This window comes from Acomys minous (assembly GCF_964271855.1).
Source record: "Acomys minous genome assembly, chromosome: 3".
In the NCBI taxonomy this organism is placed as follows: Eukaryota; Metazoa; Chordata; class Mammalia; order Rodentia; family Muridae; genus Acomys; species Acomys minous.
The window spans coordinates 88,706,500-88,733,555 of record NC_140485.1 but is presented as its reverse complement, the minus strand read 5'-3'; positions in this window follow the sequence as shown (position 1 = coordinate 88,733,555).

The window sequence follows — 27,056 nt, the reverse complement described above, 5'->3', positions numbered from 1 at the left end:
CAAGGAGACTGTTCTACCTATCTACTGCATCTGAGCATAGAGTCTAAGTGCACAGCAATACATGGTCATTGGTTACTGCATCAGTCTCTGTATCATCCCCCTTCACTGCTCTGATTAATTGTCTCCATTGGTCTTCTTGTAGATCTTACAACACCTCCAGGTCCTTCTACTGCCCAATTCTTCCACAAGAATCGACAGTCTCTATCCTGGCTTTTGGATGTGTTTCTCAACATCTGCTTGGATCTCCTTCTGGGTAGAGTCTTTCAGAAGACCTCTATGTTAAGCTCATTTCCAATTCCTTTTCTATACCTGCTTCTTATGTCTATTCTGTTTCTTCTTCAGAATGAGAATTAAGCATTCTCCCTATGGTCCTATTTATTAGTTTCTTTATGTCTGTGCTTTGTAATGTGGTTATTCTGTATTATTTGGCTAAAATGCCCTTTTAGTGACTGTATAATATGCTTGTCTTTCTGGGTCTAGGTTCCCTCATTCAGAATGAGCTTTTCTAGTTCCATCCAGTTGGTTCAGTCTAGTTTGTTTTTAATAGGTGAGTAAATGTACCATAGTTTTTTTTTTTATCCATTCTTCAGGTGAGGGACATCTACTTGTTTCTGGATTATGGCTATTATGAATAAAGTTTCTATGAACATAGTGTCCCTAGGTGTGTGGGTTTTTTTTTTCTGGATCTTCGATTCTATTCCATTTATCCACTTCTCTGTTTCTTTGCCAGTATCATGCAGTTTTCATTACTGGTGCTTTATTGCAATTCATGAGATCAGGGGTGGAAATACATCCATAAGATCTTTTCTTGTATAGGATTATATTAAATATTTGGGGCTATTTGTTTTTCTAATTGAAGTTGAAGTTTGTTTTTAAGTGTGTGACATTTTTATGGGAATTGCATTGAATCTACAGATTGCTTTATATAAGATGGCCATTTTTACTATGTTAATCCTAGGGATCCAAGAACATGGAGATCTTTCCACCTTCTGATATCATCTTCAATTTCTTTCTTCAGAGACTAGAGGTTTTTTCATACAATCTCTTTTCTCTATTTGTAATGTGTCTCAGGATTTGAACTTTCTTGAGAATCTTTTATCTGGTACTGTGTATAAATTATATTCTTTAGGATGAAAAATTCTGTATATATCTAATATGAATGAATGATATACAGAGTCATATACTGTGAATGTTTCTTTGTTAACTATATTTTGTTAACATGGGTTACTTCTTAGAGTAAGCATGGTTCTGAAATCAGGTACTACTAATGGGGATTTTGTTTTCTAGTTTCTCTCCTTGTCTATTTGGTGTTCTGTAAACTACTTTTATCCATGTGGATATGTACTTTCCAGATTTTTGGATGTTATCTTTTCTACTATGTTGAAGATCTATACTATGCCATTTACCTAGTAGGTTTCCTCTATATTCCTATATTAACATTTCATTCCTATATTAACATTTATAAAATTGTTTCTCTCTGTATCTTTATTACATAACATTCAGTTTTCTGCTTGATTCACATCATTAGAATAACATACTGGATAAGACTTTCCCTTGAGGTTCTTCTCAGTTGTTAATATTTTTCCAATTCTACATTTATTTTTATTTGAGATTTCTTCAAATTTTCTTTCTCTATTGATTTCAGTTTTCAAGGATTACATTGAATGTGCCATTTCTACTAGCTTCTTTTCCATATTTCTTAGGGATTGCACAGGTCTTTATTCTCCTTAAAATTTGTATGTTTCTGTCTTATTGAACATATTTTAATTGTATATTAATATTTCATATGATTTTAAACTTCCACAGTGATCTGAACATTTGGACTACTTTTGTTACTTTTGAGTCAGACAGGCACAGGGGAAGCTTGAACAGAGCCCAGGATGCAGAGATATATTTAATTTGAAGTTTTAGTATAGCTTCAGTGGAATTGTGACAGCCTGATTCAGAGCAGTATGCTGACAAACAGGATGTACATATGAGAAAGAACAATGTCCAGAAATGGAGTTGTAAGACAAGAATTGTGAATGCTTGTGATAATACTCCAAGAAAACTGAAAAAGTCTTGTGATACTAGTTTCTTCAAGACAGAAGGTTATTCTTGGAATAAGTTTTCATGTTCTTCCGAGGTGTAACAAATAGGAATGGGTTTGTTTCAGCTGCTTGCTATTGTTATTCACAATGTTTACAACTTGAATACATTTGAACTTTACTCCTATTTGAGAGTTCTTAACTTTCAAGGCATAAATGGTCTCATGCTATAAATAAAGCTGATTATTTCATAAGACTTTAGTCGACTTCATTCATTTGCTCCATTCTCCCCAGGCCCATCACCTTTGGAGCAATGACAAATTAGGGTGTATATGAATGTTGAGAAACGTGTCGTGGAAGGGAAATAACAGTTTTTTTCATCAGTTTACACTCTGGAAAATTCTGTCTGGCCTTAGACATTAGATGTAATATGTATATGCTGTGTCTGTGTTGTGCACAGGCATTCAAACCTTTGTCAGAACACAGGGGTTGAGGGCAGTAAGAGCAGAGGTGGCCAGACTAGGCCAGGGTGCTAGACCCTACTCAAAATTAAAACACCATTATTTACAGACTTTATAGAACAAATATTAACTTCATATGGAATAGCAAAATCCTCAGGTTAGCTAAAATAATCATGAAAAATAAAATAACTACTGAACTACTCACCATTCCTGATTTTATGTTGTATTATATAATTATACTAAAAATGCACATTCTTGGCATATAAATATACACACTGGATAAAAAGTAATCAAATGAATATCCATAAATAAACCCAGATACATATGAACACCAGAATGTTGATGAAGAAAGCAGCAATACACATTGGAAAAAAGACAGCAATTTAACAAATAGTGATGGTCAAAATGAATATAGAAGAATACTTCTAAATTAAAATTTTCCTAGGTGAGGGAAAACACATGCCCTCCCCAAATAAATATGGTATATATTTGTTTATAAGTTCATGTACATAATTACATAATTATGATAACAAAACTACAATATGTAGACTAAAAAATGTTTGGTAAAATATGGGGACATAGGTGGTACACATGTATCTCTCGGGGAATAAGAATACAATAGCTTTTACACCTGAAAAATAGCCTATGAGAATAGAGGGAGAAGGTGTCAGGTAGGGTTTGAACTGTGTTAGAGCAAAAGAACACAGGCAAAATGGATGAAATACACAGGCTTCTAGGAGATTTTGGAAACTTAGCATAGGGAACACTATTTGGAATCTGTGAAAGTGCTAATGTAATGAAGAACCGGACTAGTTAACCCAGAGTCCTGTGGTAAAGGCAAGCACTACTTGTCAAAATGTGTAGCAGTAACATGATTCCCAATAATATTCTGTTATAATCCTAGATTAGTGGCTTGTCACTAAAGGAGCTTCCTTCCTCTGGCAGCAGATGTGAACAGATAAAGAAACTGTACAAAGACATTCTGCTGAGAGAATTTAAATAGGAAGTCTGTATCATATATGTGCCCTTAGATTTTAGGGAATCTCATGGAGCATGTAAGAGCTGGAGAAAATGCAGGACACTAGGAGACCAAGGCCCTCTTAATCACCTAAAGAAGGTGCATATGAACTTACAAGTTATTTAAACCAACAGCACAGGAACTACATGGTTCTATACCAGGTCCTTTGTATATGTATATTACAGCCTTTAGAATACTATTTTTATTGGCCTTCTCATTTTGTAAAAGAGTGGGACTCTGACTCAAATATAACAAAGAACTTTTACTTACTACTATTTTAATGAAAATTTCAAAATGATAAGATAGAGAGAAATAAAATGACTGGAAGACTGATGATGATGCTCCAACATTACAGAGAGTTTTAGGTGACTATTCAGGTAGCAAAGTGTCTCTGTCATCTTCTCATTTGGAAAGCTACTTACCTACACTTCCGGTACACTCAGGTAATCAAGTTTATTCCTTCTCTTGCCTCTAATGGAGTTGAAGACCAGATAGTTTAATTTTACAATTAAGCTTAATTGCTTAGGGGTTAACATGTTTTTATGTCTAGATAGATTTTTTAAGTTGATAATGATGTGATATAATATATTTTTATTTACATTCATAATTTTAGGCTCACCACGACAGGAGAGATGTTTTCATCAAGGCTGCTGAATACAAATAGCCAAAACACTAAGAGTGTAACATTTATTTAATTACTAATTTTGTCATGGTTCTTATTATATATATGTGCAATAATACAAATGTATATATAAAAATAAAAATATTTATTTAAAAATTAAAATGAATTACAAAATAACAAAGAATCACAATGAAAGACAAATTGGTAAAGTAGATAGACTAGGCTATGCTGCTATATTAGAAATATTCTAACTTTTATTATTCTAAGTAAATACAAGGCTTCATATATTAATCCTTTTATAGACTTATTATCTAACAGTAGTAAATTTTCATTGTTATAAAATTACTGTTAGTAATATAACCATTAAAGTTATTGTTCAATTGGATAAAAACATTTATTAACTTTGCATATTATCTGGATTAAACTGTAATAATTCTATGGGCACATACTGAATTTAGTGATAAAATCTAACTTCCATTCCATCATTGATCCTAAGTATCTCACACTATATTCATTATGATACCTTCTCCAGTTCCACATTTTCTACCCTCAATGCATGAAAGAGAACATTAAAAATATGTCTTTGAGACTTCAGTGTGTTTCATTTAAAATTTATGTGAAATTTTAAGAAGCACATTAAGTAGAAACTTGGAGGATTATAATGGGTATGCTTTATCAAATGTATATGTAAATAACCATTCTCTATATAGGCCAACCTCAAGCACACACATAAGCTCTTAGCATGTTTTATTTAGAATTGCTGGTGACTTGAAATATATTTAACTCAAAACCAGGAGATTTTATAAAATATTAAATTTGGCTTCCTGGGATAAATAAATGGTACCCCCAATTAATTTCAATAAATCATTCCTTAAAAGCAGTAATTAAAAATCAAGCTGTTATCAAATTGTCTATTTTATTCTTTTGATGGAGAAAATTATTATGAAGAACATACTAAAATAAACCCCACCATTTATAATATCATTAAAAGGCAGAATGAAATGCTCATGAAGTGTTTATGATATAAAATACATAATTATGTTTTGATCACTGAATATGATTTGTTGGTGAGCCTTTGCTGGGATGCAATAATGAAAACAGTTTGAAAGCATGAATCTTTAATGATATGAGTATGCAATCAGAAGTTACAGGGAGAAATATAGAAGTATATTGAAAATGATTGAGAAAATATTTAAATAAAAAGAAATAGAAATCTGTGTATGATCTGTTCTTACACATGTGAGTATAATTCAAAGGTGTTGGAACATGGCATTCAGTATCATCTTATATGTGTCTACCATGGACGCTGAAGATGAAGACTGCATTCAAAGGGGAATGTACTCATGAAAACTGCAAACATAAAACATTAAAAAGATAATTTTTAATTGGAGAAAATAAACACAGCAGAAAAATTTTACAGAAGGCCATATTCAATTCTGTGTACAGAGTATTAAACACAATTATATTATATACAAGTGTGCTTGTATCTCTAAATATTCAACTTCATGCACAATATTATATTCCTTTATAAATAAAATTATCAGATTGTACTAAATTTTATTTACAGGATTTATTCACTATGAATTTCTTCATATAATAACTTATAATGTAAGTACTTATGTTAGACAAGTCTAAGAAGCTTTTTGATATTTTTCTCCTAATGTAACTTCAAAATATAAGCAAATGTGTGAAGTATGAAGATAGCAAAATATTTTGGTCATGATTCTATTTAAAATATATTATGACCATGTCCCCTGGAGGGGGAGACCTGGTGGCACTCAGAGGAAGGACAGCTGGTTACTGAGAAGAGACTTGATACCCTATGAACATATACAGGGGGAGGTAATCCCCCTCAGGAACAGTCATAGGGGAGGGGAATAAGGGGAAAATGGAAGGGAGGGAAGAATGGGAGGATACAAGGGATGGGATAACCATTGCAATGTAACAAGAATAACTTAATAATAAAAAATTAAATATATATATATATTATAATAGTGGGATACACAGGAACTTTCTTTAACCATACTCAAAGTTAATAAAGTCCATTTTAATATTATTATAGAGATAGATTTCTCTCTTCCAATTAGTTATTTTTTATTTTTATATTTATTTGTTTTATTTACATATGCATTTATATTATTCCACATATATACAGTAAGCTACCTATAATAAGAAGAATCATGAATCAATCAGGAATTACATAAATGTTACATTCTTAGTGCTTTGGATATTTGACAGCCTTGAAGAAAATATATTTCTTATCTTGTTGCTTCTAAAATTGTGAATGTAAATTAATCTCCATCACATCTTGTCATTATCAGCTTAAAACATCTATCTAGACCTAAAAGCATATTAACCCCTATACATCTAAGATTCCTTATAAAACTAAGCTAGCTGGTCTTCACTCCATCAGAGACTTGAGAAGAAATAAACTTGATTACCTGAGTGTGCCAGGAGTGCAGGGTAGCAGCTTTCCAAATGAGAAGGTGACAGAGACAGTCTCTCTTACCTTAATAGTCACCCAAAACTCTCTACTATGTTGGAGCATATTCTTCAGCATTCTGGCCCAATATATCTATTTCTAATACTTTGAAATTGCTATTGCAGGCTGTTTAAGATAAACAAATAATTAAAGTTAATCGTTAACTGATCAAATCATGGTTATGTCAATCACTAATCTACTTTTATCACAAGAATCTACATCATATATATATATATATATATATATATATATATATATATATATATATATATATATATATATAAAGATAAGGAAGGTTAGTTAGATAAGGTCTTGGAAACCCTCAGAGACATGCAGAATGTGACATTTAAATTGTTTTTTATTATTTTAAAGATTCATTGACAATGAGAAGGCTTAATTCCTGACAACACCCAGCCTACTTCAAAGAGGATGATGAGCATCAAAGAACCTCCTCATGGAGATGACTTCAAATGTGACAAACAAGCCACTAGGAAAAATGTCCTCATTTCTACCACAGACAAAATCTGCCTAAAAAAGGACATGTTTGGATGCAGGCAGAGTGAGTGGCCAAACTCTGCCTGCCAAGACAGGGTAACCAAGTCCTCAACAGTCCCTGTCTCACAAATATGTCTGCCAATTAGTTATTAAAATTAAATGAATAGTATTTTTGCATTATAATTTTTATTAATTTATTCATATTACATCTCAATTGTTATCCCATTCCATGTATCCTCATATTCCTTCATCTCTCTTGCTTATACCCTATTCATCTAACCTATGACTATGACTGAGGGGGACTTTCTCCCCTGAATATGATCCTAGGGTATCAAATTTCTTCTTGGTACCCTACTATCCTTCTTCTGAGTGCCATCGGGCCTCCCCATCAAGGGAACATGGTCAAATATTGGGCACAATAATAACTGTGAAACTCTGTCCCCACTCTCCAGGAAGAAAGAGAAGGATAGACTGCTGGATAGAACAATACACCAAAATGGAGGGGCCTGTCTACAAAGCAAAAGATTAACAAAACAGAAGTCACACAGTATTTGACATCCTAAACACAAATTCATTGTGTAGTGAATCCAGCAGAGGAGAGAAGCAGCTGGAGGAGCCCTTTAAATCCATGGAATCCAGGTGGCAGAGCTCAAACAAATATAGATACAGGAAGGCAGAGCCTGAGAACCCAGTATAGAAAACAGCTTCCTATCAAAGGTACTCATCCCTGAGAACACCAGCTCAGAATGTCCAAGCCTTGTAAGCAGATGACTAAAGGAAAGAATAAGAGGTCTAATAACAAAAATGAAGGCATTATGGCTCCAGGAGAAAGCCCAGAGAGTAACCAATACCCTACTATGGCAGAGTCACAGGAAGATGACCTCAAAACCATGCTTATACAGCTATTTGAGAACTATAAAGAGGAAATGAATAGATCCTTCCAAGAATTCCTGGATAGCACAGACAGATGAATAGAAGCCATCTAGGAGAAACAAGAAACCACAAGCAAATAGGTGAAGGAATTAAATGAAACAATTCAAGACATGAACACAGAATTAGATAATATTTTTTAAAAATCACAAATTGAGAAAGTGAAATGGAACAATTAAAAAAGGAAGCAGGAATCCAACAGACAAGCATAACTAACAGAATTCAACAAATGGAAGAGAGAATCTCAAATGCTGAAGATACAATAGAAGAAATTAATATATCTCTCAAAGAGAATCTTAAAATAGAAAAATTAGCGACACAAATCATCCAAGAATTCAAGGACACTATGAGAAGGCATAACCTCAAGTTTATAGGAGTTGAAGAAAAGGAAGATGCAAAGTCCCAAGGTCCGAGGAATTTCTTCAAGAAAATAATACAAGAAAACTTCCCCAATCTACAGAAAGAGATACCATTGAACATACAAGAAGCCTACAGAACAGCAAAAAAGAAATTCATCCCGACACATAATAATCAAAACTGTAAACCTGCAGAATAAAGAAAAGATACTGCAAGGCTGCAAGAGAGAAAGGCAAAGTAACATATAATGGTAGAACCATCAGAATTACACCTGACTTTTCAACAGAAACTATGAAAGCCAGAAGAGCCTGGACTGAGATTATGGGGCCTCTAAGAGACCACAGATGCAAACATAGCCTACTATATCCAGAAAATTTTTAGTCAACATAGATGGAGAACACAAGATATTCCATGACAAAACCAAATTTAAACAGTATCTAAACACCAACCCTGCTCTACCCAAAATTGTAGAAGGAAGACCTCATCAAAAGGAGAGCAGCCATACCCAAGATATTGGAGCATACAGATAATCGCACATCACCGGAATGAAAACAGACACTGCCACACACAATCACCACTAATTCCACAATAAAAGAATCCAATAAGCATTGGTCAATAATATCTGTCAACATTAATGGCTTAAACTCCGCAGTAATAAGGCACAGGCTAACAAAATGGATGCAAAAACAAGATCCTTCAATATGTTGCATTCAAGAAACACATCTCATCAGAAAAGATAGACATTACCTGAGAATAAAGGGCTGGAAAAAAGTTTTCAATCAAATGGTGTCAGGAAGCAAGTGGGAGTAGCCATTTTAATATCTGACAAAATAAACTTTCAATTAAAATTGATCAAGAAATATCAAGAAGGACACTTTGTCCTAATAAAGGAAAATTCTACTAAGAGGACATCACCATCCTAAATATCTATGCCCCAAATATTAGGGCACATGCATTTGTAAAAGAAATACTTTTAAAGTTTAAATCACTCATTGTTCCCAACACAATAATAGTGGGAGAACTCAACACCCCACTATCACCAATGGACAGATCCTGAAGGAATAAATTAAACAGAGAAATAATCAAGCCACAGAGGTCATGAATCAAATGGACCTATCAGACATTCGCAGAGCTTTTTACCCAAGTAGAAACGATTATACTTTCTTCTCTGTGCCACTTGGAACCTTCTTCAAAATAGACCATATAATTGGTCACAAAACAAGTATTAATGAAAACAAAACAATCAAATAATCCCTTGCATCCTGTCAGACCACCATGGCCTAAACCTGAGCATCAACAACAATGAAAATAACAAAAAGACTACAAACAAATGGAAATTGAACAATCTTCTACTCAAGGGCAACTGGGTGAGGAATGAAATAAAGAAAGAAATAAAAGACTTTCTAGAGTTTAATGAAAATGAAGGTACAACATATCCAAACTTTTGGGACATATTGTAAGCAGTGCTAAGAGAAAAAATCACAGCACTAGGTGACTTCACAAGAAATTGGAGACATTTCATATAAGCAACTTAATGGAACACCTGAAAACTCTTAAAAAAAAAAAAGAAGCAGACTCACCCAAGAGGAGTAGAGGGCTAGAAATAATCAGAATCAGGGCTGAAATCAAGACGTTAGAAACAAAGAAAACAATTCAAAGAATCAATGAAACCAAGAGCTGGTTCGTTGAAAAAATCAACAAGATAGACAAATCCTTAGCCAAACTCACTAAAAGGCAAAGGGAGAATACACAAATTAACAAAATCAGAAATAAAAATGGAGAAATAATAACAGATACCGAGAAAATCCAAAGAATCATTAGGTCTTATTTCAAAAGACTATATGCCACAAGATTTGAAAATCTAAAGAATATGGACAATTTCCTTGATAAATTCCACTTTTCAAAGTTGAATGAAGATCAAGCAAACAAACTAAACAGTCCTATATCCCCTAAGGAAATAGAAGCAGTCATCAAAAGTCTCCCAATCAAAAAGATGCATGGGCCAGATAGATTCAGTGCAGAATTCTACCAAGCCTTCAAAGAAGAACTAATACCAATACTCCTCAAACTATTCCACAAAGAGAAACAGAAGGAAATCTACCAAACTCATTCTATGAAGCCACAATCACCTTAATACCTAAGCCACACAAAGACACAACAAAGAAGGAGAATTTTAGATCAATCACCCTTATGAACATAGACGCAAAAATACTCAATAAAATTCTTACAAACCAAATGCAAGATCACATCAAAAATCTCATTCTTCATGACCAAGTAGGTTTCATACCAGGTATGCAAAGGTGGTTCAATATAAGGAAATCTATCAATGTATTAAACCATATAAACAAATTGAAGGAAAAGAATCACATGATCATCTTTAGATGCAGAAAAAGCACTCGACAAAATTCAACACCCTTTCATGTTAAAAGTCTTAGAGAAATCAGGGATACAAGGCACATACCTAAACATAGAAAAGGCAATATACAGAAAACCTATAGCCAACATCAAGCTAAATGGCGAGAAACTTAAATCAATCCCACTAAATTCAGGGACACAACAAGTCTGCACACTCACTTCGTTGCTTTTCGATATAATACTTGAAGTCCTAGCTCAAGCAATAAAACAGCTAAAGAAGATCAAGGGGATACATATAGGAAAGGAAGAAGTTAAAGTTTTACTATTTGCAGATGATATGATAATATACATCAATGAACCTCAGAAGTCAACCAAAGAACTCCTACAGCAGACAGACAGCTACAGCAAAGTGGGAGAATACAAAATTAACATGAAAAAGTCAGTAGCTTTCCTGTATACAGAAGACAAAAGGGCAGAGAAAGAAATTAGAGAAACCCCTCCCTTCACAATAGCCTTAAACAATATAAAAATATCTGGGTATAAATCTAACCAAGCAAGTGAAATACCTTTATGAAAAAAATCTTCAAGTCTCTACAGAAAGAAATTGAAGAGAATATAAGAAAATAGAAAGCTCTCCCATGCTCCTGGAATGGGAGAATCAGCATAATAAAAATGGTCATCCTACCAAAAACAATCTACAGATTTAATGCAAATGCTATCAAAATACCCCTACAATATTTTACAGAACTAGAAAGATAAATTCTGTATTTCATATGGAAAAACAAAAACCCAGGATAGCTAAATAAATCCTGTACATTAAAAGATTTACAGGACTCTCCATCCCAGTCTCAAGCTGTACTATAGAGCAACAGTGGTAAAAACTGCATGGTACTGGTATAGAAATAGGCCAGTTAACCAAAGGAATCGAACTGAGGACCCAGATATACATCCATACACATATGGCCATTTGATTTTTGACAAAAAAGCTGAAATGATACAATGGAAAAAAGAAAGCATCTTCAACCAATGGTGCTGGTCCAACTGGATGTCTAAATGTAAAAAAAATGCAAATAGATCCATATTCATCATCCTGCAAGAAAGTAAAGTCCAAGTAGATTAAAGGCCTCAACATAAAAACAGACACACTAAATCTGTTAGAAGAAACAGTGGGTAAGAGCCTAGAACTCATTGGCACAGGACAAATTCCTGAACAGAACACCAACAGCTCAGGCTTTAAGAGCAACAATTAATTAATGGGACTTTATGAAGCTGAGAAGCTTCTGCAAGGCAGAAGACACTGTCATCAGAACAAAGCAGCAGCCCACAGATTGGTAAATAAACTTTACCAATCCTACATCTGACAAAGGGCTGATATCTAAAGTATATAAAGAACTCAAGAAATTAAACACTACCAAATCAAACAACCTAATTAAAAATGGGCTACAGGACTAAACAGAGAAATCTCAAAAGAGGATTATCAAATGGCTGAAAAACACTTAAAGAAATGCTCAACATTCCTACTTATCAGGGAAATGCAAATCAAAATGACCTTGATGTTCTCTCTTTTATACCTATCCAATTAGCAAAGATCAATAACTTGAATTACAATACATGCTGTAGAGGATGTGATCAAAGGGGAAAACTTCTCCACTGCTGGTGGGAATGCAAACTTGTTCAACCACTCTGGAAATGAATATGGCTCTTTCTCAGAAAACTGGGAATAATGCTACCCAAAGACCCATCTATACAACCCCTGGGCATATATCCAAAAGATGCCCCACCATGCAACAAAGACATCTGTGCAACTATGTTTATAGAATCCTTATTCATAATAGACAGAACCTGAAAACAACCGAGATGTCCCTCAATTGAAGAATGGATTAAAAAACTGTGTTACATCTACACAATGGAGTACTATTCATCTATTAAGAACAAGGAAATACTGAGTTATTCTGGCAAATGGATGGAATTAGAAATGATCATCCTAAGCGAGATAACCCAGATCCAGAAAGTCATGCATGGTATATATTCACTCATATCTGGATTTTAAACCAACATAGACTGCTGAGGAGAGACTCCTCCTAGCTGACTACAGGCACAGTTACAAAGACTTAAAGCTGGACACTGGACAGTGGCCCGAGTGTGTAGGGTAGCCCAGTCAGGCTATATAGCACAGGAGATAGTAGATAAACTAAGATCAAATGTTAGGAGAGGAGAGCTCCCCTATCTAAGGACTAGGGGAGGGAGGAAAAGGGAATGAGAAAGGGGATGGGATCGGGGGTAGATGAGGGAGGGTGTGGGATCTGGAGGGGATGAGGAGGGAGCCACATTTGGGATATAATTAACTCAAAATATGGAAGAAGCAGGTAATTTATATTCCTAATCCCATTATGTAGGAATAGTTCTTAGATTGGCAGAGATACAAATGCAAAGGCTTAGAGAGGCCTCATGTGGACGACAGATTATCTTTGACTGACTATTAGAGGCCACTACAAGTAAGGCAAGAAAGAAGATTTGCAAATGCCTTATGCCGACCCATACAATGACCAGAAATATAACTTTAATGGTTCTGTGCATCCCACAAACCTTATACAATTACTTTAGATCTGTATAATGCTTGTGAGAAATTATGTTTTCAGAACAAATTAACCAGCTGGATAAGACCTGACAAGAATCATTTCTCCCAGCACGATAGACACTGATATTCTGTATCCTCCTAGTTGCATCCCCGGATGATTCTGTTGCTTTTACTCATCAGAGTAGGACAGCTTCCTGGACAACATTCTAGAAATTTTCTGATGCAACTTGGACCACAATTTCAATCACCTACTAAGCCTGGATTCTCTCAGTATTTAGAAACTAAACTACAAATGCAATCACTAGATTGTTTAACTATTCCCTCCAATTTTGGGAGGCCCACTCCAAGGTACTATGTGCTCCAATTGAACCTGAAGAAATATTAAGAGAACAATGCCCTATTCCCTCAAAGGGGGGGGGGGGTTGTATAGGTTGCTGTTTTCTCACTTGATCTACAAATGCTTATTCTCATCAGGAGGTGGTCAAAAGGCATTATTGGTCTTATACAGAGAAAAAATTAGGGGAAATGCAGGAACACTTTTCTCTGCCTTTATCTTATATATGTAGGCAAGGAGATGGGAGCTGAAAAGAAAGAAAGGGACATTTAGGAACATAGAGTGAGGACAGAACAAAACTAGATGATTGAAACTACTCCTTAACTCAAGAATATAATTGTTACTTATAATGAAGGTTATGTGTAAGTCATAGCTATAGAATTTAGTATATTGATACAAAACATGGGCATGTCAAGTACTTGGCAGATTTTAACACAAGAATACATAGCCTAAGTCTAATAGATAGACATAACTCTGTCAATACATGAGGTAAAATAGTTGAATAAGGTATTCAAAAGCCTCAGAGACACACAGAATATGACATTTAAAGCTGTTCTTACAATCCTAAATTTCTTCAACAACAAGACAAGTTATCTCCTGATAACACCCAGCCAAACTCAAAGAAAATGATGAGCATCAAATAGCCTCCTGATGGACATAGCTTCAAATATGGCACACCAGCCACTGGGAAAAATGTCCTTGTTCCTGTCACAAACATAATGTGACTAAAAATGGGCAACTTAGAAGCAGGTAGAGTCAACTGCTGCACTCTGCCAAGTCAGGGTAAGCAAGTCCTCAATAGTTCCTGCCCTGTGAACAAGTCTGGCCGAGATATTAGCCCATAAAGCTGAAGATGAGGCTCCACGTTATAAAGTGTTTTGGGTGACTGGTCAGGCAGTAAACTGTGTTAAGTCAATTTAAACATTTAGGAAGCTGTTAACCCATACTGCTGATTCACTCAGAAATTTAAGTTTTATTCCTTCTCAAGTCTCCGAGGGACATTGAAGACAAGATAGTATGGTTTTACAACCAAGCTTTGTTGGTTAGGGGACAAGATTATTTTATATTAAGATAAAGAAGTTAAGCTATTAGAGTTGAGATAGAGGCAGCAGCGGCAGCAGCGGCACCAGTGGCACCAGCAGCACCAGCGGCAGCGGCTGAGGTTTGCAGCTCAGAGACTTCAGGTGGAGGCGATTGGTGTGGTTGCCGGCGGGAGTTGCTGCGGGAGAGGGGACTCTGGACAGGATTTGGGTAGTGTGGTTCCTTGAGACCCAGTTCTGATTTGCTGACACAGGCTGAGGTCAGCACGCAGATTCAGCCCAGAGGCCCTAGCTAGAATTGCAGGGCAGATTGGGCGCAGAGACTCTAGCTGATCTCTGCGCAAAGGCTCAGTGGCCCTAAGACTCTGGGTGGACTATCCATGCAGTTTAGGCCCGGAGTCCCGAGCTGATCTCAGCAAGCAGTGTGAGTCCAGAGTCCCTGGCTGGGCTCAGTGCACAAATAGGCTCCAGAGACTCGGGTGGAGTTCGGCATGCAGTTTGGAGCCAGAGTCTCTAACTGTACTTAGCAGACAGATTAGATCCAGAGACTCTAGGTGAGCTTTTGGCACAGTCCCGGCTCTAAGACTCTGGTTGGACACAGTGTGCAGTTTGAATCCAGAATTCCTGGCTGAGCTTGGCTGATGGTTCAGGCCCTGAGTCAATAATTGACCATAACACACACTTTTGGCCAAAAGCGCCTAGCTGAGCATGGTGCACAGTCCCAGCCCAAAAATTCTGGCTGGACCCTGTGTGCATTTTGGGCCCAGAATCCCTAGCTGAGCACAGCAGCCGGTTCAGGCCCTGAGAATCTACCTGAGCTCAAAATGTGGTTTGGGCCCTGTATTCCTGACTGGAAATGGCAGGGGACACAGAAGGCTGTGGATACCTTGTCCTGACCCAACACTCATTCAGAGACCCAGAACGATTGCAGGACCCACATCAAAGGGGAGCTGAGGATCACTGGCTGTGAGAGACCAAAATTATAGGGATAACCTCCTGCCATCCACACCAGTGAGGCATCAAAGCTTCCAGCCTGTGGAAATCGTGAGAAAACAAGTGAATCTATTATCAGACACCCTCCATCTAACTCTGGAAGCTACACAACAAAAACAAAGATGGCAAAATGTCTAAAGGACAGAGTAAAAGCATATGCAAAAAAACCAAAAACAAAAATAAAACAAAAAACAACAACAACAAAAAAACAAACACAAAATAACATGGCATCTCCAGTTTCCAGCTATCCCAAAGAAAACAACCCAGAGAACTGAAATACAACGGAAATACAAGAAAATAACCTCAAATCCTTGGTAATGATGATGATAATAGAAAAAACAAAGAAAATACGTAATCAAATGCAGGAAGACGCAGCCAAACAGGTGACAGACATAAAAGAAGCACATAGAGTGGAACTGAAAAATTTTCAGAAAAATGCAAACAACCAGATGAAAGAAATAAATAAAACGGTTCAAACTCTGAAGACCTATAAAGTGGCAATGGAAGAAACTCAGGAATATACAAAAAATCAGATGAAAGAAATACAAAAATCAGTTCAAGATCTGAAGATGAAAATGGATTCAATGATAAACACACAGACAGAAGATAAACGAGAATGTGAGACCTCAGAGAAGAAGGCAAGCAACACAGAGGTGAGCTTTTCTAAAAGAATCCTGGAGATGGAAGAATGAATCTCAGGTCTAGAAGATACAATCACAGATCTTGAAGCAATCATTAAAGAAAATGCCAAATCTGGAAAACTTCTGACACAAAACATCCAAGAAATTAAGGACACCATGAAAAGAAGAAATCTGAGGATAATAGGCATTGAATAAAGAGAAGATATCAGACTCCAAGGCCCAGAAACTATTCTCAACAAAATCATAGAAGAAAATTTCTCCAATCTAAAGAAAGAGATGCCTATAAACATATAAGAGGCATACAGAACACCAAATAGAATTGATCAGAAAAGAAAAATTGCCTGTCACATAATAATCAAAACACAAAACATACAGAACAAAGAAAATATATTAAAAGCTATGAGGGAAAAGGGCCTAATAACACTTAATGAGAAACCTATCAGAATTACACCCGACTTCTCAGCAGAGACCATAAAAACCAGAAGGGCCTGGACAGAGATCATACAAACCCTAAGAGACCACAGATGCCAGGCCAGACTATGTTACCTAGCAAAACTATCAATAACCATTGATGGAGAAAACAAAATATTACATGACAAAAACAAATTTAAAGAGTACCTATCCACAATCCAGCTTTACAGAAGGTACTAGAAGGAAAACTATATCCCAAATGGTCAAGCTACAACCAATACTACTCAGGAAATAGGTAACTACATCATGGCAAAAACACAACCGCACAAACGCTCCACTAGAACCAACATCAAAATTAAGAATCTTAATAGTCACTGGCCATTAATATCTCTCAACATCAATGGTCTCAATTCTCCAATAAAAGACACAGATTGACTGAACGGGTGCATAAACAAGATCCAACATTCTTCTGCATTCAAGAAACACATCTCAACCATAACGATAGGCATTACCCCAGGGTAAAAGGTTGAAAAAAATATTCCAAGCAAATGGTCACAAGAAGCAAGCAGGCATAGCCATTTTAATGTTGAACAAAATAGACTTTCAACCAAAATTAATTAAAGAAATGAAGAAGGACACTTCATATTCATCAAAAGTAAAGTCAACCAAGATGACATCACAATTCTGAACATCTATGCTCCCAATACAAGGGCACCCACATTTGTAAAAAATCTATTAATGAAGCTTAAAGCACACATCGATCCACAAATAATAATAGTGGGAGACTTCAACACCCCACTCTCACTGAAGGATAAGTCATTGAAAGAGAAGCTAAGCTGAGAAATGACATCATTAACCAATGCCACGGATTAAATGGATCTAGCAGATATCTATAGAATGTTTCACCCAAACAAGAGAGAAAATACCTTCTTCTCTGCACCCATGGAACCTTCTCCAAAATTGATCACATTGTAGGTGACAAAGCAAGCCTCAACAGATATAATAGGATTGAAATAATACCTTGTATCCTATCATATCACAATGCTCTTAGGCTACAATTGAACAACAACAGAAATAACAAAAAGCCTACATGTATGTGGAAACTAAACAACTCTCTGTTAAATGACACCTGGGTCCGGGAAGAAATAAAGAAAGAAATCAAGGAGTTTATGAAATTCAATGAAAATGAAGGAACAACATACCCAAATTTGTGGGATACAGTGAAAGCAGTGCTAAGAGGAAAATTCATAGCACTAAGTGCCTTTAAAAAGAAATTGGAAACATCTCACAAAAGCATCTTAACAACGACACAACTGGAAGTCCTAGGGAAAAAAAAGAAGCAGAAACACCCAAAAGGAGTAAATGTCTGGAAAAAATCAAACTCAGGGCTGAAATTAACACATTAGAAACTAACAAAACTGTCCAAAGAATCAACAAAACCAAGAGCTGGTTCTTTGAGAAAATCAACAAGATAGACAGACTATTTGCTAAACTAACTAGAAGCAGAGAGACAGTATTGAAATCAACAAAATCAGAAATGAAAAGGGAGACATAACAACAGACACTGAAGAAATCATAAGATCCTATTTTGAAGTCATATATGCCACAAAATTTGAAAATCTAAGGGAAATGGATGATTTTCTTGATCAATTTCACATGCCGAAGTTCAGAGAAGAACAGATAAGTTAGCTAAATAGTCCCATTTCCCCTACTGAAATAGAAGCAAACATTGATAGTCTCCCAACAAAAAGAAAAAGGCCAGGGCCAGATGGTTTCAGTGCAGAATTCTACCAGACCTTCAAGGGTGAGCTAATACCGATACTCTTCAAGCTACTCCAAAAGATAGAAGAGGATGGAACATTACCAAAATCATTCTATGAGGCCATAGTCTCATTGATACCTAAACCTCACAAAGACTCAACAAAGAGAGAAAATTTCAGACCAATTTCTCTTATGAACATCGATGGAAAAATACTAAATAAAATATTTGCAAAACTAATACAAGAACATATCAAAGATATCATTCATCATGACCAACTAGGCTTCTTTCCAGGCATGCAGTGATGGTTTAATAAATGGAAATCCATCAATGTATTTCACCATACAGACAAACTGAAAATAAAAACCCACATGATCATCTTTTTAGATGCAGAGAAAGCATTTGATAAAATCGAACACCATTCATGTTTAAAGTTTTAGAGAGATTGGGGGTACAAGGCACTTTTATCAACATAATAAAGGCTATATACAGCAAGCCAATAGCCAAAATTAAAGTAAATGGTGAGATACTCTAGGAAATTCCTCTAAAATTGGGAACAAGGCAAGCCTGCCCACTCTCTCCATATCTCATCAATATAGTAATCAAAGTTCTAGCCAGAGCAATAAGAAAACAAAAGGAGATCAAGGGTATCCAAATGGGAAAGGAGGAAGTCAAATTATCCCTATTTGCACATGATATGATAGTCTACATAAGTGACCCTCAAAATTCCACCAGAGAACTCCTACATCTGATAAACACCTTTCACAAATTGGCTGGATACAAAATTAACTCAAAAAGGTCTGTAGCCTTCCTATACACAAATGACAATCATTCAGAGGAAGAAATTAGGAAATCCACACCTTTCACATTAGCCAGAAGCAATATAAAGTACTTAGGAATTACTCTAACTAAGCAAGTGAAGGACTTGTTAGGAAAAAATTCAAAACTCTGAAGAAAGAAATTGATGATGATATGAGAAGATGGACTGCTCTTCCTTGCTCATGGATCGGGAGAATTAACAAAGTAAAAATGGCAATCCTACCAAAAGCAATCTACATATTCAATGCAATCCCTATCAAAACACCTACACAATTTTTTAAAGACATTGAAAGTTCAATTCTAAACTTCATATGGAAAAACAAAAAACCCAGAATAGCTAAAACAATCTTGTACAATAAAAGGTGCTCCAGAGGAATCTTCATACCTGATCTCAAACTGTACTATAAAGCAATAGTAATTAAAACAGCATGGTACTGGCACAGCAACAGGCTGGTTGATCAGTGGAATCAAATCGAAGACCCACATATGAATCCACACATATATGGTCACCTGATTTTTGACAAAAAAAAGCCAAATCCATTCAATGGAAAAAGGATAGTATCTTCAACAAATGGTGCTGGTCTAATGGATGTCTATGTGTAAAAAAAATGTAACTGGACCCATATTTGTCACTTTGCACAAAACTCAAATCCAAGTGGATTAAAGACCTCAACATAAAACAGAGACACTAAGTCACTTAGAAGAAAAAGTGAGGAAGAGCCTGGAACATATTGCCACAGATGCAACTTCCTGAACAGAACACCAACGGCCCAGGCATTAATGGCAACAATTAATAAATGGGACCTCATGACGCTGAGAAGCTTCTCTAAGGCAGGAGACACTGTCAAGATAACAAAGTGACAACCTACAGACTGGGAAAAGATCTTCACCAACCCTACATCTGACAAAGGTCTATTATCCAAAATATATAAAGAACTCAAGAAATGAAACACCACCAAACCAAATAACCCAATTGAGAAATGGGGCAAGGAACTAAAAAGAGAATTCTCAACAGAGGAATATCAAATGGCTGAAAAACACTTAAAGAAATGCTCAACCTCCTTAATCATCAGGGAATTGCAAATCAAAGCAACTCTGAGATTCCATCTTACACCCATCAGAATGGTTAATATAAAAAATTCACGTGACACCACATGCTGGCGAGGATGTGGGGAGAGAGGAACACTCCTTCGTTGCTGATGGGAATGCAAACTAGTACAGCCACTTTGGAAATCTGTCTGGTGCTCTCTCAGAAAAATGGGAATAGGGCTTCCTCAAGACCCAGCTATTCCACTCCTTGGAATATACCCAGAAGATGCTCCAGCACACAACAAGAACATTTGCTTAGCCATGTTCATAGCAGCCTTATTCATAATAGCCAGATCATGGAAACAGCCTAAGTGTCCCTCAATAAAAGAATGGATAAAGAAACTGTGGTACATATACACTATGGAATACTACTCAGCTATTAAAAACAAGGAATTCCCAAAATTTGTGGATAAATGGATTGAGCTAAAAATGATCAAAATGAGTGAGTTAACCCAGAAGCAGAAAGACTCAAATGGTATATACTCAATTATATCTGCATACTAGTCCAAGGGGCATGTCCCATGAAAGCCTTCACTTACCAGGAAACTGGGACAGAGGGGAGGACATCCTAATGGGATTCTACATGAGAGAAGCATGGGAGAATTGCAAGGTAGAAGGATCCAGAGGGTCCTAGAAGCCTACAAGTAGAACATTATGATAGGCAGATTTGGGCCCAGGTTTCCCTCTCAAACTGAGGCACCAGCCAAAGACAATACAGGTGGTATACTTTAAACCCCTACGCAGATCTAGCCAATGATCACAACATTCTCCACAGTTGAGTGGAGACTGGAATATGACTTTCTCACGTACTCTAGTGCCTCACATTTGACCATGTCCCCTGGAGGGGGAGACCTTTTGGCACTCAGAGGAAGGACAACAGGTTACCAAGAAGAGACTTGATACCCTATAAGCATATACAGGGGGAGGTAATCCCCCTCAGGAACTGTCATAGGGGAGGGGAATAAGGGGAAAATGGGAAGGAGGGACGAATGGGAGGATACAAGGGATGGGATAACCATTGAGATGTAACAAGAATAAAATAATAATAAAAAAAAGAGTAAACTCGAGGAAGGTCAGAGCTATATGGAAAAACCCCTCAAAATACCAAAAAAGAAAAAAAGTAAATTCTATTCATTCACCCTTGAACTAAAATCACTGATTTCCCCAAAAAATAAACAAATGAACGAAACAAAAACAAAGAAACAAACAAACAAAAAACATTGGAATATCGTCTTCAGCTTTTTGGGCCAGTATATACTGTTGATACTCTAGGTACAATGTCTTGTTTCTTGTTCCATATACCAAAAAGAATTAATTATTTTCTACACATAATGGTTTTTACTTATTTCTGTTAAATTCAATCTGTTTTTTGATTTAAGATTTTTGTCTGTCTGTTTAGTTGAGAAAAGCCTATTGCTACTTGAAACATTAGTTTTTACAGGACATGAAGGCTGAGGAAGAACAAATGAAATTTTCTTCAATGAAGCAAACTTTGTTCTCTTCTTTACAAAAAAAACATAAATTAGTTTAAAAGGGGGTGACATTTATCTTTACTGTGAATAATGAGGGTGTATAGTTTGACACATTCTGAGGAGCATAAGGAACAATATATCAGGAACTGGGACACACTCTTGAGAAAGACATTACTCCTCACTAAAACTACAATTGTTCGTTATGAGTAGATAAAGAAAAGTGTTGGAATTCATAGGTATTTACGTTACTTTGGTAGAATTATGTCTGGAAAACTTATAAAATGAGTTGAGAGACTTAAATTGTATCATAAACTATCTCAATAATAATAGTAAATGAAATAATTTGAATTGCAGTAGATGTTTCAAACTTCTTGATGCATATATTTAAAAGATGCCACAAAAATGTTAAATGAGAAATTGTGACAATCTTACAAGGTAGAAAAAATATTATTACAGCCAATGGAATAATTAAGACACAGTAAAAATGTAATACAATGTGTAAAATGAACAATAAAGATATAAGCAAAGACATATGTAAGCATGAGCTATATCAACATTGAATATATCAATAATGATGTCAATGATGTAAAGTGATTTAGAAAGTAGAATTTACAAAAGATGAATAGAGATTCTGATAATATTTCTATATAGAGCCAAGTGTTATTGGACATCCAAATGTAGATTTTGTCTCTCAAATAAGACAATGGATGGAGATAAGTTTGTAGATACAATTTGATAAAAAAAAATGTATACAGAACAATAGTAATATCTCAGGGTAATATTTCAATATTTAGAATACTTGTATATAAAGAGGGTCCAACAAATCAGACAAAATTCATAGCTGTCCATAGATCACTTTAGCAGTACTGGAAGAATCCAATGTAGAATATACAAATGATGTGAGTCTAAAAATGATAAATAATATTGAGAAGTAAATTATCATGGAAACGCTTATTAAAACAGAGTGCTAAATATGTTTGTGAAAGTATTAGTGATTGGCGTTTCACTAGGGAGGTGATAGAATAGTTGACCTGGATTGTGAAAAAGTAGTTCATTCAAAGAAAGATGCAAATGACTCTAGAATTTTATTTAAAAAACACACTGTGGAGGTTCAAAGTTTACTGCACATATTGTCCTTGGCTGGTGCCATAGTTTGAGCAGGACCCCTGGGCCCAGATCCGCCCATCATAATGTTCTTATAGGTGTCTAGGACCCTCTGGATCCTTCTATTTCTCCATTGTCCCATGCTTCTCTCACCTAGAGGAAGGATAGCAGACTACCAAGAAGAGACTTAATACCCTACGAGCATATCCAGGGGGAGGAGGTCACCTTTAGTCACAGTCATAGGGGAGAGGAGCAAGGGGGGAAATGGGAGGGAGGGAGGAATGGGAGTATACAAGGGATGGGATAACAATTTAGATGTAATATGAATAAATTAATAAAGTATATTTAAAAACACATTGTGTAGCATGAAAAACCATAAAAATGAGTCAGTCCATTCTTTTTACATTGAATTTGTGGGATGTGTGCATTTTCAATAAAGGCAACTGTATTTAAGCTGCAATGTTTGAAAGCAGATATGCTATCACTCACATTTGGCATGTTTCATTTCACTAATTTAACATCATTTCAAGAGACTGTATTCTAGAAGAATTTGTCAATGAATAGATACTAATAGAATATTTCAAATACTATGGTTATTATTTACTATATTCTAGAGTTTTACTGCATTTGAATCTCACCTCACATTATCAACTGCATTCAAATTTAAGCTAAATTTTAGCAGCTCTGGAAGTGAACAATGCTTCTACTAAAACATGTAAGGTGTTAAACAAAGAAATGAGAATGGGATACAAAAGAATACTAATCTGTAGTAATGGAAGGAGGAAGAAAATTCTATCAACTAAGGCCGGGATTCTTAGTGCAGCAGATTCCTGATGCTTTTAGTGAGCAAATCTCTTGGCCTTCCTTCCAAACAAACACAGTGAAGGAATTCTGAAATTTTGTTTTATGTTTACACCAATATTATTGAAAACTTACCCACTCAGTTACAAACATGTACTGGTGGATTTAAAATTACATAAGAACAGCTAAAAAGTAGCACAGAGTTGAAAATACCATTAAAGGATTTAATAAGACAAGAAAAAATTATGATTAATGCTAAATAACAAACATAGAGGCTGAAAGGAAAGGAAAATTATTTATTTATTTATTTATTTATTTATTTATTTTAACAATCCATATATTTGACTATACTAATGTGTTATCAAATAAAAAGTCTGGTAATGGAACATGTATGGATAGAGAGTCAATGCATTTCAACAAATTTATCAAGCTATTAAGAACAAAATATTTAGCAAATAGAACAGATATTAATAAAATATTTTGTTATTCTATGCAAATATATGATGTATTTAGAGCCTGCAAGGTTCATTTGATCTAGTATATCATGTCTCTCTCCTATTATATATTTTGTTGTTGTTATTGTTGTTGCTTTTATAAACACTATGACCCATCCATTTCACGTCTTGAAAAAACCACACATTTGTTCAACTCTATCTCTTTCATTATATTGAAATATTTAAATTTTTAATAAATAAATATCTATTTGAAAGTGTGGTGGAATTTGGCACTAAAACCATCTGAGCTTTTTATTTTTGTTTTTGCTTTTGTTGTTAGTTTTTGCATTTTTCTGTTTTCTTAGGAGACTTCTATATTACTACAGGTCACAGGTCTATCTACAGATGTAAAATAAGTAAATAAACAATATATTATTAAAATCTTTAATAAAAAGAGGGACATAATAAGAGATACCAAAGAAATCCAGAGGGTAATAAATACATACTTTAACATTTTACACTTTACCAAACTGGAAAATTTAGAAGAAATTTTGGGTAAATTTCTTGATAGATATTACTTACAAAATTTAAATCAATATCAGATAAAAAATTTAAATAGTGATTTAAATTTCTAACAAGAAATCTGCTATAGAAAAAAATGTGTTATTCTGTAGGAAAAGATGATGCAAGCCTAATAGGAATCTTAGAAATGTAAGCACATATAATAGTGTAGCTATGAGAACTTATCTTTTAGCAGCAGATAAAAAATAATCCTTCTAGAAACAGACCTTGGAAGTTTACTAATAGAATGTATTTTCTAATCAGTTTATGCTACATAAAAATAGTTGCCTAGGAAATCAAGAAAAAATATGAGGCAGCATAAAGACTAATTAGAGATAATATTTTCTCTGTACTAGTCTGGAAGGTAATGATTTTACTACTTTGACACTCCATATCTGGGCAGATGATGCGATATATGTTCACAACTTTTTTTGAGTCGGAACAGGAGCTACAAGTCTATGTTGTATCAGCAAAACTTTTGGTGGTATGCAGCAAGAAGTAAAGGGGCTTATGGATGCATGGGTTTATGGTAATTTAGAAAGAACTCTTTCAAGGTAGAGAGAGCCAGACTCACATTTCAACTATGCCATATACTAGCTTTGCATTGATACGACATCTCCATCATTGCCATTGCTCTGAAATAAAAGTAATTCTTTTTTTTCTTTTTTTAAATACATTTGTTTTAGTACACATGTATAAAACAAACTACATACAGCAGGGAGAACCATGTGACAATCATGAGAATAATGAGTTCTATGCATGTTATATTCATAATGAATTGGCTATTTGAATTCGTCCAGTTTGAAGTGTCTTTCTTGTCTTGTTGGGTCTAAATTTCTGAATGAAATTCAATATCTATCTTATCTCAGTTCTAATAGCTTAATTTCTTTATCTTGATCTGAAATGATCTTGTCGGCGAACCAACTAAACTTGTTGTAAAACTATACCATCTTGTCTTCAATGACCCTCAGAAACTTGAGAAGGAATAAAACTTAAATTCCTGAGTGAACAAGCTGTGTGGGTTAGCAGCTTCCAAAATGTACAAATTGAGTTAAGACAGTTTACTGCCTGACCAGTCACCCAATACACTTTATAACGTTGGAGCCTCATCTTCAAATTTCTGGTCTAATATATCTACCAGAATTCTTCATAGGGCAGAGACTGTTGATGACTTGCTTACCCTGACTTTGCAGAGTGCGAAATACTATGTCTGCATCTAAGTTTCCCATTTTTAGGCATATTCTATTTGTGGCTGGGATGAGAACATTTTTCCCAGTGGCTAGTTTGCCACCTTTGAAGCCATCTACATAAGGAGAAAATGCAGGAACATCTCTTTGCCTTTATTTTGCATATATAGGCAAGGAGATTGGAGCAGAAAAGAAAGAAAGGCAGATTTAGGAACATAGAGGGAGGATAGAACAAAGGCGAGATGCTTGAACTTACTCTTTAACTCAAGGCCTTAATTGTTATTTATAATGAAAGTTATGTCTAAGTATTTGCTATAGAATTTAATGTATTGACACAAAACATGTGCATGTCAAATACTTGGCAGATTTTAATACAAGAATATATATCCTAAGTCTAACAGATAGCTATGACTTTATCCATTTTTGTGGTAAAATAGTTGAAAAAGGTCTTCACAAGCCTCAGAGAGACACAGAATATGGCATTTAAAGTTGTTCTCAAAATCTTTAATTTCTTTGACAACAAGACAAATTAACTGCTGACAACGTCCAGTCAACCTCCAAAAAGATAATGAGCATCAAAGAACCTCGTTATAGAGATGGATTCAAAGTAATTCCTTTCAGTATAAAACCTCAGTCATGAATGCATACTACCACTAAAGCTACTATTCAACAAAGGCTTTTGTGTACAGCTATTAGTCCTCATACTTGGCCACTTAAGGGTAACAGAAAAGACGAAGAAGTCTTCTTGGTTTCCTCTTACACAGTTTCATTATTTCTCTCTTTGATATACATTCTCTTTGAGAAGCAGCCCCATACACATGTGTGCCTGTATCCTGTCCTGTCTGTCTTAGTGGTCATATTTCCCTCTTGCATGTTTCCATTATTTCTTTCTTTGATCTACATTTTCTCAAGCGTAAGTGTTGGCACACAAAGTATTCATAGAATACACCAGGGCTCTTGCCAACCTTTACATAAGGAGATGGGTCACATTCTCATTCTTTTAAAAGTAACCTGATCAGCAGGTCCATGTACATATGTGCACATGTATAGTGTTCCTGCCTGTGAAAAGCGCATGTAGGTTGGATT